Source organism: Lathyrus oleraceus, chromosome 5, assembly GCF_024323335.1.
Source record: "Lathyrus oleraceus cultivar Zhongwan6 chromosome 5, CAAS_Psat_ZW6_1.0, whole genome shotgun sequence".
In the NCBI taxonomy this organism is placed as follows: domain Eukaryota; kingdom Viridiplantae; phylum Streptophyta; class Magnoliopsida; order Fabales; family Fabaceae; genus Lathyrus; species Lathyrus oleraceus.
Window position 1 is genome coordinate 212,224,269 of NC_066583.1, and position 15,725 is coordinate 212,239,993.

Consider the following 15,725-nt stretch of genomic DNA (forward strand, 5'->3'; position numbering starts at 1 on the left):
GTCGTTGTGATGTCTGGATGTAGCCGTACCCTTTGAAGACAAAAACCAAAAAATATACCCAGCAATAAATATCAAATCCCAGTGGACGTTTCCATTGGTGGATCCCAGTACTGTGCAAATTCTACGGTTCTTTGGTATTCAATCCCTGTTCACCCTGAAAGTCTGACAGCCGTTGCTATCATCCGTTCGGGTTCCCAGCTGATTGAATAGGGGCAGCTGTAGCACCTCAAATTTGCACCTACCATTATACATACATTTTCATACTAGGTCATAGCATATCATGGTCCATTGCATAGCATTTGCATTGTCCCTCAGTTGCCTCAAGAGCAAGCAATCAAGAATTAGGTCAAAACTAATCTCCTGATCAGTCAACCAAGCAAGCAAAAGAATTTCTCATTGAACCAAGGCCCTAGGGTTTGTGCAACAAGTTCACATGGCTTGGAGGTCTATTTGAAGTATTTTGGTCAAGGATTGAAGGCTCAAAGGTCATCAGTTCATACACAGACAGTCAAAAGTAAAAAAAAGTCAACTGTCAGTCAAAGCAGTGGATGGTGGTCATTCTTGTGGAATTTGGGCACCATGGTCAATAATCAAGAGTTCATACAACTTGGGACATCATTTGAAGTCAAGTCCTCAAGGAATTAGGGTTTGGAAGTCATCAGTCAATGCATAATCAGTCAGAAACCCTAAAAGTCAACTGTTGGTCAACTGCCCATTTAATCAATGATTGGGTGATTGGAATGGGTTTGTGAGAGTTCATTCATGTCCAAATAGTCATCATACATCATGCCAAACACCATCATGGAAGAATTTGAAGCCAGATCATGAATTTCCCAAAATGGAAACTGGGCCTGTAACTGAAACTTACCAGAAATGGAAAGTTTTTGTCCTCAAACTTACATCATGATACAAGCCTCAAATGAATTTTTGCCCAACATGAAAGTTGAAGATCTTGTTCTCCCATTTCCAAAAAGTCCTAGAACTCTCAATTCCCATGTGTGGTTAGCAAGTTATGATCGAATCGATTTCAGAAAATCTTGAACTTCAAAGGGCCATATCTCCCAAACCGTTTGGCCAATTTTGGTGGGGTTTTTTCCTACAAGTCACATTTGATCCCCTCTTTCCAAAAATATAAGTTTCATGAGCCAAAACTTCACCAATCAAAATGGCATATTTTGACCTTTTTCATTTAAATGTAAGTTTGACCAAGAGTTGACTTTTTGACTCAAACATCTTTTCAACATTTGGCCAATTGGAACAGCTCATAAATGTCATTTAGAAGGTGTTTGCAAAGTCAAAATATGCAGCACATGTGAATATTGCTTGGTTGCTTGAATTGTAAGAAAAGTACCATTTAACCATACTTGCACCATGCTTGTCCTTGCTTTCCACAACCATGCCTTGTACCAGCATCATTATGCAGCATTCTTGACCATTTTTTCTGTCATGGTGAGTCTCATTGTGCAGCCATACTCCAATAGTACATATGGCCTTACTAGTTTACTTGAACATGGGCAAAAGGACATTGTTTCAAACATCCAATTGTTGAACCATACCTTGTACTTACACATAGCAGACCTAGCAGCAAGGGCAGCAGGAAAACCATTTGGCCCAGGCAAATGAGGGAAGGCATTCTGATTCTAAAAAACACATTGCAGATTTTTTCCATGATTTTCTGTCAAAACCACACAGTAACAGCATGGCTTTCCATCTCTTTTTCCTGTCATGAGTAACACACTGCAGCAGAAAATCATGCCCTCACCTTGCCCTCACTTTTCTGTCAACAAATGTAACAAACCACCTGCTGACAGCCAACACACAATAGACTTCACTCATTTCAAAACTGCCCTAGCCTTGCATTGCATTCCTTTTGCCTGCCATAACAAAACCAGGAGCAGACCAACAATTACTCCCTCAAGAATCATCTCATAGGCTTGGCTAAGAAAAAACACAACAAGGCCTGGGACAGAAAACCAACCAAACCTTTCATTCATCTTGTTTGACCTTGCTATTGGCCATTTGGTATTCTTCTGTCCAAGCATTTTCCTCACCATGTCCTAGCAAAAAACCACAAAACCACTTGGCCAAGGCGAAGGAGGAAAAGGCATGCTGATTGAAAAAGAAGACTTTGCAACAAAAGAACTGAACTAACATTTTGCATCCGATTGGTCTTCTGTCCAAAACCATTGGCAGTAACAGCAAGGGAAGCAACCTAGCAAAAGCAAAGTGACCTCATTTTTTACTGTCATCAAAAACTAGTAACAGCAGCATTTTTACCAAAAACATTTTCTGTCATGGCAGCCTACCACGACCAACATAGCAAGACCTAAATCACCTTGCCATTGGGAATTTTCATGTCAAAAATGCAAAAGCCAATCTCTCATCATTTGTCAAACCAAGCCTGGCCTTAAAAATCAAATTGCAGCCACAGACCAAACCTTTTCCACTCATTTTTCCAACCAAAACCCTTGCCTTGCATTTCTTTTGCTGTCAAGAAGCATCAAAGACACAACACAAACCTAGCCACTACATTCACCACAGACCCTTGGCCATTCCTCAAAATAACCTAACTCACCTGGCCATTGGTATTTTCCTGTCATCCAAACAGTAGAACAAGCTTCCAACCAAGACCTCACCTTGCTTGTGCATTTTCTGCTAAAACCTTGCCCTCACTTGCATTCACTGTCAAAGGAGCAGACCACAAAGAACCATCATCCATTTTTCAACCAAAACCTCACTTGCATTTTCCAAGAAAGGCCCTGCCACTTGCATTTCTCTGTCATAAAAAACCTTGCAGCAGCAGACCCACCTGTGAGTTTTCACCCTCTCAAGCTTCACCTTGCTTTTTGCATTCTTCAAAACCCTGTCCCAAACACAACAGAACCTGGCCTTGACACCATATCCAAACCTCATTTCCCTGTCATAAACCACTTTGGCCTTGTCCAAAAGCACCAAAGTTGCAACAATGCCTTGTACCAAAAACACCTTCTAACAGCAGGGCTTTTGATCCTCTTTTCTGCAACAACAAACAAAAGTTAACCACCATCAAAACACATTCTGCAGCAGAAGAGGACTCCTCCTAACTGCATTAATCCAACCTTGCTTGGCAACCAACAAACCTCATTTAGTCCAACCACCTCACTTGCATTTTTCTGTCCACAAGCTATCCAAACTTCTAAAACCTGACCTGGCCTGGCTTGAGATAGTCATCAACCACATAGCAAAAACACACTAGCATCATCAGGGCAACATTGTGAATCAGCATTGGTTCTTGCATTGTTTTAAAGAAGCATCTCTCATGGCAATCCAAGTGTGAGTTCATTTCAACCTACACAAGCCAGAGCATCTCCCTCCCTCATCAAGGCATAGTTGGAACTTCATTTATTTCACTCCAATTCCATCAAAAGCATCAGCAACATAACTGCTCTTCCAAATTGGTGAGTTTTTTTTCAACTTCCACCATTTCTAAAATTGACACATGTTTTGAATAGGCCTTTCAATGCTGAGTACCATGATGCTTTCCTTTTTGAAAATGATTGCTTGTCCATGAAGATATGTTGAGATAAAGTTTGGTGCTCGAAAATGTTTCTTTTGATTTCTTGATGTGCAGTTCAAATTAATGAAAATAGGGTTTAGATTGTTGTTGTATGTTGTTTAATGATCACAATGGTATGCTCAATTGGCATTTTTGGGAGAAAATTGAGAAATTCGAATTTGGGGATGAATGAACATGAACCCTAGATTCCAATGTGTACTTTTCCAGAATTTTCTTCCCATTCTCACGTGCCTGCTTGGTTACCTTTCACCAGCCAATGAAATTATTTCATTCTGGGCCAAAAACGACTGTGTTTTATTAAGTGGATCCAAATATTACAAAAATGCCATTCTTGCTTCATTTATTTCACATTTTTATAACCAACCTTCCAAAATTCATAACTTGCTCATTTTTGATCCAAATTGAATGGGAATTTTTGTGTTATGTTCATCATGATCTCTACTTTTTTATCATTATTTTTCCAGAATTTTTGGATGAATGGTTTTTTAAATGGCCTTAGGGTTTGTGACATGTGACCAAATTTTGTACACTTTGCCAAATCAATTGTGAAATGATGAGAATGTATCCAATGGCTCCCAAATTTTTTGTGCTCAAACTAGACACATTCATGGTGATTTTGGTATATAGTTTGTGAATTTATCATTTGTGGTTTGTGAGATATGATTTTTTGAATTAGGGTGTGACAATTTGTGTCACACCATTGATGTCCAACTTCATGATTTTCATTGCCATGTTTCCTTACATCCAAATGACCCCAAATTTTGCATGAGCCTACTCTTGTATGTCTAGTGGACTTGTGAATTTTCTTGGATTTAATTGAACTATTTTCCATTTGTTTGAGATTTTTCCTCTCTGCCTAGTCAAATGTTGACTTTGTGTGACACTCGTTCCCATTTCATTTGTGAAATTCTCATACTTTATTAGATGGACATGAAATTTTGCATGAGATAACTAGACATCCTCATCTTTGCCATGGTTTTAGCCCCATTTATTTATCATACACCATTCTTGACTTATGATTTTTCTAAGTTGATGCATGTTTGGTTGACTTCATTGAGCATGTTCAAATGTGCTTTGACTTTCTGATTTTCATTGACTGCCTTCCACTTGTCCAAATGAGATGAAATTTGACATGCTTACCATGCTATGTGTTAGGTTTGATCATGATTTATTTGGTGATTTTTGGAAAATGTTTAGATTGCTTTTGATGCAAGTCTTTCTGTTGACTTCTATGAGCTTCTGTTTGCCCTACTTTGACCTAATTGGTTCATGAAATGATGATAGTGTTTGATATGAATGTGAAACCAATTGGTTGTGTTTCCTAATTGTTTGAACATGATTTTGGATACTTGACCCTTGCTGTCTTGACTTTCTCATCCACTTTTGACCCTAGGCTTGCCCTAGTGGTCCTGCTACTCACCTTTGAGCTTGTGTTTTCAGGTTGATCATCAAATGGCCATTGAGACCAGTTCTTTTTGATTGAGCTTGCTTGATTATCATTGTCTAACCTCTTTGTTTTGTAGGTGGCTTGGCTCACATGCCTTAAGCCTTGTGCTTTGCACATCCATGTGCCTCTGATTAACTGTTGACCTCTGTTTCCTTTTACTTTGTTTGAAGTTGTATACTAACATCTGCTTGACTGTCTCAGGTGCTTTAGTTGCTTTTAGTTCCTTGTGAACTTTTGCTTTGCTTTGCTTGTATAAGCAATTTGCATTGAGGTATGTCTCTTTGTCTTCATGTAGTCTGGAAGACCTGGCCTGTTACTTGGCCAGGCAACTGTCTGAAGTCCTCCTTAAGAGGCAATGTTTGTGATTGTTTACTTTTGTCCTTGCATAAAGTCAAAGTCCTCCTAAGTGAAGAGGCAATTGGTGGAAGGTAGGGATATGCAATCTATCCCCCACTATTCAGTGTGTCATCTGCTTTGCTCACACCACTGTGTTGATGCATTGCAGATACAAACCCAAGATCTTGTGCAATTGCACAGTTGAGTCAGTTTTAAATGTGTAGAAGGGTTCCCACTTTCTGAACCCACACATTCTTGTCTTGAGCTCTCCCAGGCCAGGGATAAGAGCTGTGAGGTCTCATCCTCACTTCATCCTTTCATCTGCTTCACCTTAGTCTCTCAATGGCAAGGTTAAGAGCACCTTTTACCCTATTCCAGTTGGCCTCAGTGCCTAACCCTTGTTCGAGCCTCTTGCTTGTGTATAGTGTGTGCTATCTGTGCTTGTAGGTTTGTTTGACTTGCTTCCTGTGCAAGATAGGATTGTTTGACCTGCTTCCTGTGCAAGATAGGATTGTTTGACTTGCTTCCTGTGCAAGATAGGATAGTTTGACTTGCTTCCTGTGCAAGTTAGGATAGTTTGACTTGCTTCCTGTGCAAGTTAGGATTAGTTTAGATTTGCCCTTGTGCAAGATAGGTTGAGCTTGACTTGCCCTTGTGCAAAGTCAAGTCTGTGTGGCTTACTTCCTGTGTGAGCCATGCTTAGAGTTGTTCGGCCGAACTACGGCAACTCTGATTCTCATGTTCAGATGAGATACGTAGGCACAAGACGCGATGTCTTGCCGAGTTTGACTAACCACTAACACTAATTCTCTTCTCTCGCCCTCGTTGCGATTGAGACCTCCCCTTTCTCTTGCCCTAGTTGCAATCGAGACCCTTGCTTCCTGTGCAAGCCTTGTCTAGGATAGGTTGGCCCGTGTGCCATTTAGCTAGAAACCTTAACTTAGGGTTGATTTTGCATGACAACATCTAGGCTCGAGTCGTAGTCTCCCTAGAGTTGTGTCTCCCTCTGTTATCTGGTTAGGCTAGTCCTTTATCCCTGCGTAGGGGAACTACATCGCCCTGATCTTCATACCAGATGAAGTATGTAGGCAGGAGATTGAGCTGATCTCTCCGGGCGCCTTTTCTTTCTTTTTTTTTGTGTGTGTCGTCTGACCTTTGCTAGGCTCGAGTGCCTGACTCCTTAGCATTTCGTTGTCTGTTTGTTTGAGTGTGTGCTTGACAGCTATAGGCTCGAGTCCCCGACTCCCTATTAACCTGTTGTGTTGTTGTGAGCTTGGAAGCCGATGTAAGTCCATCGAGTGGCATTTGGGTTCCAGTGTGCGTGTGTTTGGTTCGGATGCTGACATAAGTCCAGTGATTGGCAGTCGGGCTCCACGTTCGCCTTTGCCTGTGTTTGTTTGTGTGCGTGTCAGCCGAGCTACGAATGCTCTGATTCTTCTCTCGTCCGAGAAGATACGTATGCATAGGATGCGATATCCTAGCGAGCATGTGTCGTTTCCCCAGTCCGAACTACTTTGACTCTGATGTCTATGCCTGATAGACTAAGTAGGCCCAGGATGCGACATCCTGCCGAGTCCAGTTTCAGTCAGTCTCTTTCGTTTCTTTCAGCCAGTGTGTGTGAATATTTGAGCAGTGTTTAGCAACCAATTTTCCTTTCTAGTGTGCGTGGATCCCGTAGAGTATTACGGATGCGTAGGGGTGCTAATACCTTCCCTTCGCATAACCGACTCCCGAACCCATCCTCTTTGGTCGCGAGACCATGTTCTTTCCCAGGTTTACTCTGAGCGTTTCCTTTCCCTCTTTTGGGATAAATAACGCACGGTGGCGGCTCTGTTGTTCTTTCTTTTCCCGCCGGTTTTTCGCGCGATGCGACACCTCACAAATAGCACTTTCCCCATGAGGAATTTCTAATAGGCCTGCTAGTGCGTCTGTACTGAATTCATACTCAACAACAAACATTCTAAATCGAACAGTACCAACTGTACTAGCAGTGTTAGGATTGACAATATAGATTAAAGAACTTAAAAATTCGATTGTCAATCGCTCAAAGGTAGGTTCTTTGTTTGAAAAGATAGTGTGCAAGCCTAAATTATCTAATAAATAAAAAATGCTATGGTAGATACCCAAAGTGTAAAGACAATTTTCATCCACATACCTTGTCGGGAGGATTTCCCGATTTTGCAATCTTTCGATAATCTTCCTATGCCTATCTCCCGGTTTCCCTTCACGAAGGATAAATCCATTGACCTCCATTATTTAGCTCTTGCAATGTGATGAAGAAGATGAAGATGGGTTTGTATAAAGGTGGGATTTTTATGAATATTGAGAGATGAAAATGAAAATGGAAGTTGGGAAAATGGTTTGTATGGTGTGAAGATGAGAAATGTGGGAGATTTTGTGGGGTTCAAGGGCGTTTTTGGAAGGTGAAAAAATGGGTTTTGGAGGTTTGAAGGTATGAAAATGGTGAAAAGTGTGAGTCTGCCCCGAGCTTATACAGACGCTGTGGCGGGCGCCACAGCATCTATGGCGGGCGCCACAAGGCTAAATTCGGCTGGGCCGGATTTTGGTCATTTGGCTTGGGCTTCTCGTTCTCTTTTCGGTTAGGGGGTCCGGATAGCGTTTGAATTATATTTCCCTAGTGACATAAGGCTTGCACAATTTTATACAAATAAATTTTAAACATTAGACTAATAAATAAATAAATAATTAATATAATTAGACTATAATAAAAAAATATAAATATAACAAACACACATAAAATATAGATATATAGATATGTAAATATCAATATGCTAACATAGTTAAGAAATTATCCCAAATGCAATGATATAAAATAAGTTAGGTAAATGCGAAAGGTATAAGCATAAATGAGACAAAATAAAACGAGATGGTAAAATCAAATAGTAGGGGGTTCATCTGCCTGACTAGATCCACGAAGCATGGCTATCTCCTGGCGAAGCTCTGCGATCTCCTAGTATAAACAGTCAGCCTCGGTAGCATGTGTGAGATCGGATACTCCCATCTGTAAGGTAAGATCAGCCACCTCCTGCCTAAGCTCGACAATCTCTCTACGACACTCTGCAATCTTGGTGCGGATGTCTGGGGTCTGCAATGATAAATTGTTAGAGAGTACAATGATCCTGGGTGAAGGCGGTGTAGGGGTATACTCAGAAATAGGTGGGGATCTGGGCTCCTCGATAGTCTCTCCCTGACCCTCCAAGGCATAACTCCAGTTAGTTGGGTCATGAACACTGGTCATCATAGGATCAGGCAGTGTAAAATAATGTATCGCCTCGCTATCGACCATCAATTTGAACTGTCTTGGGTTGAAGGAGGATCTCCTCATCAACCCTCTAGTCAAGCAAAAATTGATATCCATGGTAGTGTACCCACAGAAGGTCCTGAGATGTAGCAGCTTGTGGGATAGACCTAAGGCGATGGCAATCTGTGTGATGATCCCTCCTACATGAATGACTCCTTCGGACGATCTGGAAACACCGCTGAGGCCATACAACAGAAAGTTCCCACATGCCACGGGGCGAGACTAGGATGCACAAAACAATAGGAATATCTCCTCCTCACTCAGTAACGTCTCAGCATCTGGTCTTCCCAGGAAGGAGTGTGCCAGTATCATCTGGAAGTACCTAAAAGCAGGGTTGTGTATAGCCTGGGACAACTGAGTAGAAGGATCCTGACTCCCTCCACCAGAGATATCGCTCCAGAACTTTTCCACTTCCTTACCCAGAAAGTTTCCCATCGGTGTCTCAGGGATAACGTCAGGGGTGGTCTAGAAACCTAATAGGTCACCGCACTCCTTCTGGCTGAAAGAGTACTCAATCCCAAAGAGCCTGAAAGCAGCATACCCATCTGGTCCAGAGTAAGGGTCATAATCAAATGAACTGAGGAACTCCAATGTCAAGTTCTTGTAGGTGTTGCTCAGGTCGTCTACAAACTCATTCCAATGGAGCTGGTGGCTCAGAAATCGGATGCTCGGCTCAATGCCCAGGGCTTCCATGCAGTGATGATCTGGATAGCGTGTGGGCGCCATAGGGCGCTGGTAAAGAGCTATGTAGCGCTCTCTCTGGGCATCATCCCTATAGGCTACGTGCATATCGTCGAAGTCCTGCATTCTGTAAAAGTTAGGAGAAAAAGGGATCCTGAAAATACAAACAATTCAAATATTTAGTCTTGGTGAAAATATGATTAAAAAAATGCAAAAAAGTAAAACAAGATAAGAAAACCATGGGTTTCCTCCCAAGCAGCGCTTGTTTAACGTCATTAGCTTGACGATCAGAATTTATACACCTGTAATAGGAATCGGTGGATCTATCAGAGTGTGGCTTGAGTAGTCTGTTGGAATGTCTCCTCCTTCGTAGAGCTTCAGTCTTTGTCCATTTACAATGAATGGGCTATAGGTTTCATTCTTGATTTCTACAGCTCCGGATCTCAGAATCTTGGATACTTTGAAAGGGCCAGTCCATCTTGAGTGCATCTTCCCAGGGAAAAGTCGTAGCCTAGAGTTGAATAGGAGAACAGGGTCGCGTATATTGAAATCTTCCTTTACTATTCTTTTTTCGTGCTAGGCTTTTGTTCTCTCTTTGTATATTTTGGCATTCTCGTAGGGGGGTTTCCTGAGTTCTTCTAGTTTGTGAATGTCAAGGATACGCTTTTCACCAACGGTCAGGTAATCTAAATTCAAAGTTTTAATGGCCTAATAGGCCTTATGCTCTAATTCGAAAGGTAAGTGACAGGATTTTCCATAGACTAGTTGGTAGGGAGTTGTTCCTATAGGGGTTTTGAAAGCGGTTCGGTAGGCCCATAATGCTTCTTGAAGCTTCTGAGACCAATCTCTTCTAGAGATATAAACGGTTTTTTTCTAGGATTTGTTTTATCTCCCTATTGGATACTTCTACTTGGCCACTAGTCTGTGGGTGGTATGGTGTTGCTACTCTATGCCTAACTTCATATTTTCTTAAAAGTTTATCAAATATTCTCGATATGAAGTGTGATCCTCCATCGCTTATGACTAAACGGGGTGTTCCAAATCTAGGGAAAATATAGTTTTTGAATAACTTGATCACCACCCTAGTATCGTTTGTGGGTGCAGCTATAGCTTCAATCCACTTGGACACGTAGTCTACAGCTACTAAGACATACTTGTTTCCTAAGGATGGTGGGAAAGGTCCCATGAAATCTATACCCCAAACGTCGAAGAGTTCTACTTCCTGAATGTTTCTTAGAGGAATTTCATCACGCCTTGAAATGTTTCCAGTGTGTTAGCATCTATCACATTTGACAATGCAAGCATGGACATCACGCCACATGGTAGTCTAGAATAGGCCAGCTTGAAGAATCTTGGCGTATGTCTTAGAGGTGCTCGCATGTCCACCATAGGGTGCAGAGTAACAATGCTCAATTATACTTTGTACCTCCTCTTCTAGAACTCAACAACAAAAAATGCCATCTTTACCCCTTTTGAAAAGGAGTGATTTGTCCCAATAAAAGTTTCTCACATCGTTGAGGAACTTCTTCTTACGGTGGTAGTCAAGATCAGGGGGTATGATATCAGCAACTAGGTAATTAACGAAGTCTGCATACCATGGTATGTTACTTACTGCTAAGGATTTTTGGAAATGCTCATGAGGACCTAGGCTATCGTCTTCAATGGTTTCTAGTCTAGCTATCAGTCTATCATAGGCAAAATCATCATTTATGGGTACTAAGTCTGGTTTTAGGTGTTCTAGCCTAGAAAGGTGATCAGCTACTACATTTTCAGTGCCTTTTTTATCTCTTATATCTAAATCAAACTCTTGTAGTAACAGAATCCATCAGTGTAAACTATAATTTTGGCTCCTACTAGATAAGATCTAAGTTTGTCTATAGCGAAAACTACAACGAGTAATTCCTTTTCAGTTGTTGAATAGTTGAGTTGGGCAGCGTCTAGGGTTCTACTGGCATAATAAATTGCATGTAATTTTTTATCTTTCCTTTATCCTAGAACGGCTCCAACGACATAATCACTAGCGTCACACATTATCTCAAAAGGTTCTGACCAATTAGGGGGTTTCATAATGGGTGCTGATATTAACGCTTGCTTTAAAAGATTAAATGCTTCATTACATTTTCCATCGAAAATGAATTCAGCATCTTTCATTAAAAGGCCAGTTAAGGGTTTAGTTATTTTGGAGAAGTCCTTGATAAAACGCCGGTAGAATCCAGTGTGTCCAAGAAAAACTTCGGACTTCTCTAATAGTTTTGGGTGGTTTTAGATTCTCTATAACTTCTACCTTAGCTCTATCTACCTCTATACCTTTTTCGGAAACTATATGTCCTAAAACAATTCCTTCGGTTACCATGAAATGACACTTTTCCCAGTTTAGCACGAGGTTCACCTCCACGCATCTCTCCAGGATTTTCTCAAGGTTAGTAAGACAATTGTGGAAATCAAATCCGTAAACCGAGAAATCATCCATAAACACTTCCATGATACCATCTAGGTAATCTGCAAAGATTGACATCATGCAGCGCTGGAAAGTAGCTGGGTTATTACAGAGACCGAATGGCATTCGTTTGTAGGCAAAAGTTCCATAAGGGCATGTAAAGGTAGTTTTTTCTTGATCTTCGGGGTGGATAGGTATTTGGAAGAATCCAGAGTATCCATCTAGATAGCAGAAGTAAGAGTGTCTAGCTAGAAGCTCCAACATCTGGTCTATAAATGGTAAAGGGAAATGATCCTTCCTGGTTGCTTTATTTAACTTTCTATAATCTATACACATCCGCCATCCTCCTTCTATCCGTTTTGCTACATGTTCGCCTTTATTGTTTTGTACGACTGTGATGTCTCCCTTTTTAGGTACTACATGCACAAGGCTCACCCACTTACTATCCGAGATCTGGTAGATTATACCTGCCTCAAGTAACTTAAGAACTTCCTTTTTAACAACATCACTCATTATAGGGTTTATTCTTCTCTGATGTTCTCTGGACGGTTTTGAATCTTCTTCGAGCGAAATCCGATGCATGCATACGGATGGGCTTATACCTTTCAGGTCAGAGATATTATATCCTAAGGCTGAGGGATATCTTCGTAAAACATCTAAAAGTTGGTCTATTTCCTCTTGGCTCAAGGTAGCACTGAATATAACTGGACGGTTCATCTCTTCATCGAGGAACTCATATCTCAAGTTCTTAGGCAGCTCCTTAAGTTCTAAGGTTGGTTTCTTAGGGCATGGCATAAGATCTGGGGTAAGGGATAAACATTCGTAAAGGTTATCATCGATGTAGGGTTTCCTAAAGTCATCATCTTCCATTATGAGAGTTGATGGTAACTTAATTGTTTTTATGATTTCTTCATGTTCTAATTCCCTAACGCATTCATCAATGATATCTATGGCATAACATGCGTCTTCCATCACAGGTGCCATAAGAAATTTCAAAAGTATAAATTCTATTTTCTCGTCACCTACCTCAAAGGTCAACTTTCCTCTCTTGACATCTATTATGGCTCCTGCAGTTGATAAGAATGGTCTACCTAGAAGGATTGGTATATCATTGTCCTATTTGATGTCCATAACAACAAAATTAGTAGGGATAAATAACTGACCTATCCTAACAGGGACATCTTCTAAAATGCCTATCGGATACTTAACAGATCTATCGGCTAACTGAAGTGACATCTTAGTAGGCTGTAATTCTCCTAAGTTTAACCTCTCACAAACCGCTAAAGGCATTAAGCTCACACTAGCTCCTAAGTCTAGAAAAGCTTTTTCGATGACATGACTACCCAAAAGACAAGGAATGGAGAAATTTCCAGGATCTTTATCCTTTTTGGCTAACTTATTCTCGGAAATGGAATTGAATTCCAAGGGCTTCGGATCGTCAAGTCTATGTTTGTTGGTAAGGATGTCTTTGAGAAACTTTGCATAAGAAGGTATTTGGGTGATGGCTTCTGTGAAAGGGATTTCTACGTGAAGTTTTTCTATAACCTTAATAAATTTCTGATACTGGTTATTGATCTGGGTTTGTTTGAGTCTTTGCGGATATGGTATAGGTGGTTTATATGGTGGGGGTGGTACATAAGTTTTATCTTTAGGCTCTTCTCCTTTTCCTTGACCTTCCTATTTTTCAGATTCCTCTGGTTCCTTTACTTTGTCCGTGGGTTCGGTATATTCCTTAGAAGTTTTGGGTTCACTCCATCTTGGGTTTGGTGGATGATCATAAGCGTTCCCACTTCGTAGGTAATGGCATTGGCCTGTCCTCTCGGATTCTGTTGAGGTTGTCCAGGGAACTGTCCTCCAGGTGTGGTTTGGGGGGCTTGGTTTAAAGCTACTTGAGAGATCTGGGTTTCAAGCATCTTGGTGTGAGTAACTATTTGGTCAACCTTAGTTCCTAACTAGGTAATCAGTTCATTAACGTGAATGTTTTGGTTCATGAACTCTTTGTTTTGTTGGGTTTGAGCAGTGATAAAATTTTCCATAATTTTCTCAAGGCTCGGATTTGGTGGTACACGTTGCATAGATTGATTTGGTCTTGGGGCTTGGTAACCTGTTTGTCTCGGAGGTGCGTTATTTTGGATATGGTTATTGTTCTTATAGGAGAAGTTTGGATGATTCCTCCATCCAGGATTATAGGTATTCGAATATGGGTTCCCTTGGGTGTAGTTCACTTGCTCAGAGTGGGTTTCATTTAATAGACTGCATTCTGCAGATTGGTGTCCTTTGGTTCCACATATCTCACAATCCGACGAAACTGCGGCTGCAGTATTCGGGTTTACGCACATATGCTCGACCTTAAGGACTAATGCGTCCATTTTAGCTTGCATCATGTCTATAGAGCTTAATTCATGCACTCCTCCTTGGGCTTCCTTCTTCTCAACTGTCGCTCGTTCGACTCCCCATGATTGATGGTTTTGAGCCATATCTTCAATGAGGGCACTAGCTTCAGGATAAGGTTTGTTCATCAGTGCACCGCCTGCGGCAGCATCGATGGTCATCTTTATGTTATAGTGAAGTCCATTATAGAAGGTCTGAATGATTAACCAATTTTCTAAACCATGATGTGGGCATGCTCTTAACAGCTCTTTATATCTCTCCCAAGCTTCAAACAATGATTCTCCTTGGTTCTGGGTAAATCTAGTTATATGGTTTCGAAGAACGGCGGTTTTACTTGGGGGAAAGTATCTAGCAAGGAATACTCTTCTAAGGTTATCCCAAGTCGTAATGGAATTGGGTGGAAGGGAATCTAACCATGACAGGGCTTTATCTCTGAGGGAGAAAGGGAATAATCTTAAACGGATTGCCTCAGGAGAAGCTCCATTGGTTTTAAAAGTGTCTGCTAATTGGAGAAAGATTTTAAATGTTGGTTTGGGTTCTCAGTAGCGAGACCTGCGAATTGTCTCTGTTGCACTAGTTGCAACAGGGAGGGTTTAAGTTTGAAATTATTAGCTGGAATGGTTGGGTTTACTATACTAGAACTAGGTTCTTCGTTGGATGGTTGGGCAAAATCCTTAAGAGGTCTTTGGTTTTGATCTTCGGCCATAGCTCTCCTAATTCTATGGAAGAATAAACGTGCGCGAGCGTAACGTTCAGGTTCCGTCAGAGGATATACTAAGCTTCCGGTGCTGCGAGTTCTTCGCATTAACCAGTGGGTAATAATCTAAGTCTAAACGATATAACAACAGGGTATGAAATTTGACGAAATTGGTCCCCGGCAACGGCGCCAAAAACTTGATGCGTGCTTTTCGCAAGTATACGAACGCGTCAGAGTAATATAAAAGATTGTCGAATCCACAGAGACCTAGTGTCAATCTATCGTTATCTATTGTTATGGTGTTTATCTAAGGGAATCAAAGTAGGGGTTTTTAGAGTGTGCAATGAAGAGTAAAGTATTAAATTAAATTCAGTTAATAAAGACAGACTCGAATGTAATTCACATAATCAATTAATAATCCAAGTACTTGCTAATAAAACTACTTATGGGCAATGTTTCCTACTTTGAAAAGAACCAATTTAACAGGAACTGTCACTTTCGCGTATTCAGAGCCGAGTTGTACTCCCTAATCAAACCCTCTTATTGTCACTTATAAAAAGGCGCGCATTGCGTTAGAGTAGTAAACCTATTTTTAACCTGGATTTCTTAACCAAAAGAGGTTCTCACGAACCAGACTCTAAACTTATAAACGCGTCCGAAAATAGTTTTAAAATCACTTTTCTTCTTAAGTTAAAAACTCCTAATGAACTAAACAAAGCGCTTTCGCTGTATTTGAAATAGTTAAAAACAATTAGGTTTAAAAAGACGTTGGACGGCTTTCGATCTTACCCAACGAAAATTAAGTGCGGGAAAACTTAAGTTGAAAGTCAAAATAGCCCTTAAGTCTTTCTACGAACA

At 40.8% G+C, this 15,725-nt stretch overlaps 1 non-coding gene across 1 annotated transcript; it reads left to right on the plus strand.

The window, feature by feature from the left end:
• Positions 1-14,386: 14,386 nt before the first annotated feature.
• LOC127090235 (small nucleolar RNA R71) lies at positions 14,387-14,493 on the plus strand. Its single transcript, XR_007791761.1, has one exon. It is a non-coding gene; the product is annotated as a small nucleolar RNA R71 (small nucleolar RNA).
• The last annotated feature ends 1,232 nt before the right edge of the window (positions 14,494-15,725 follow it).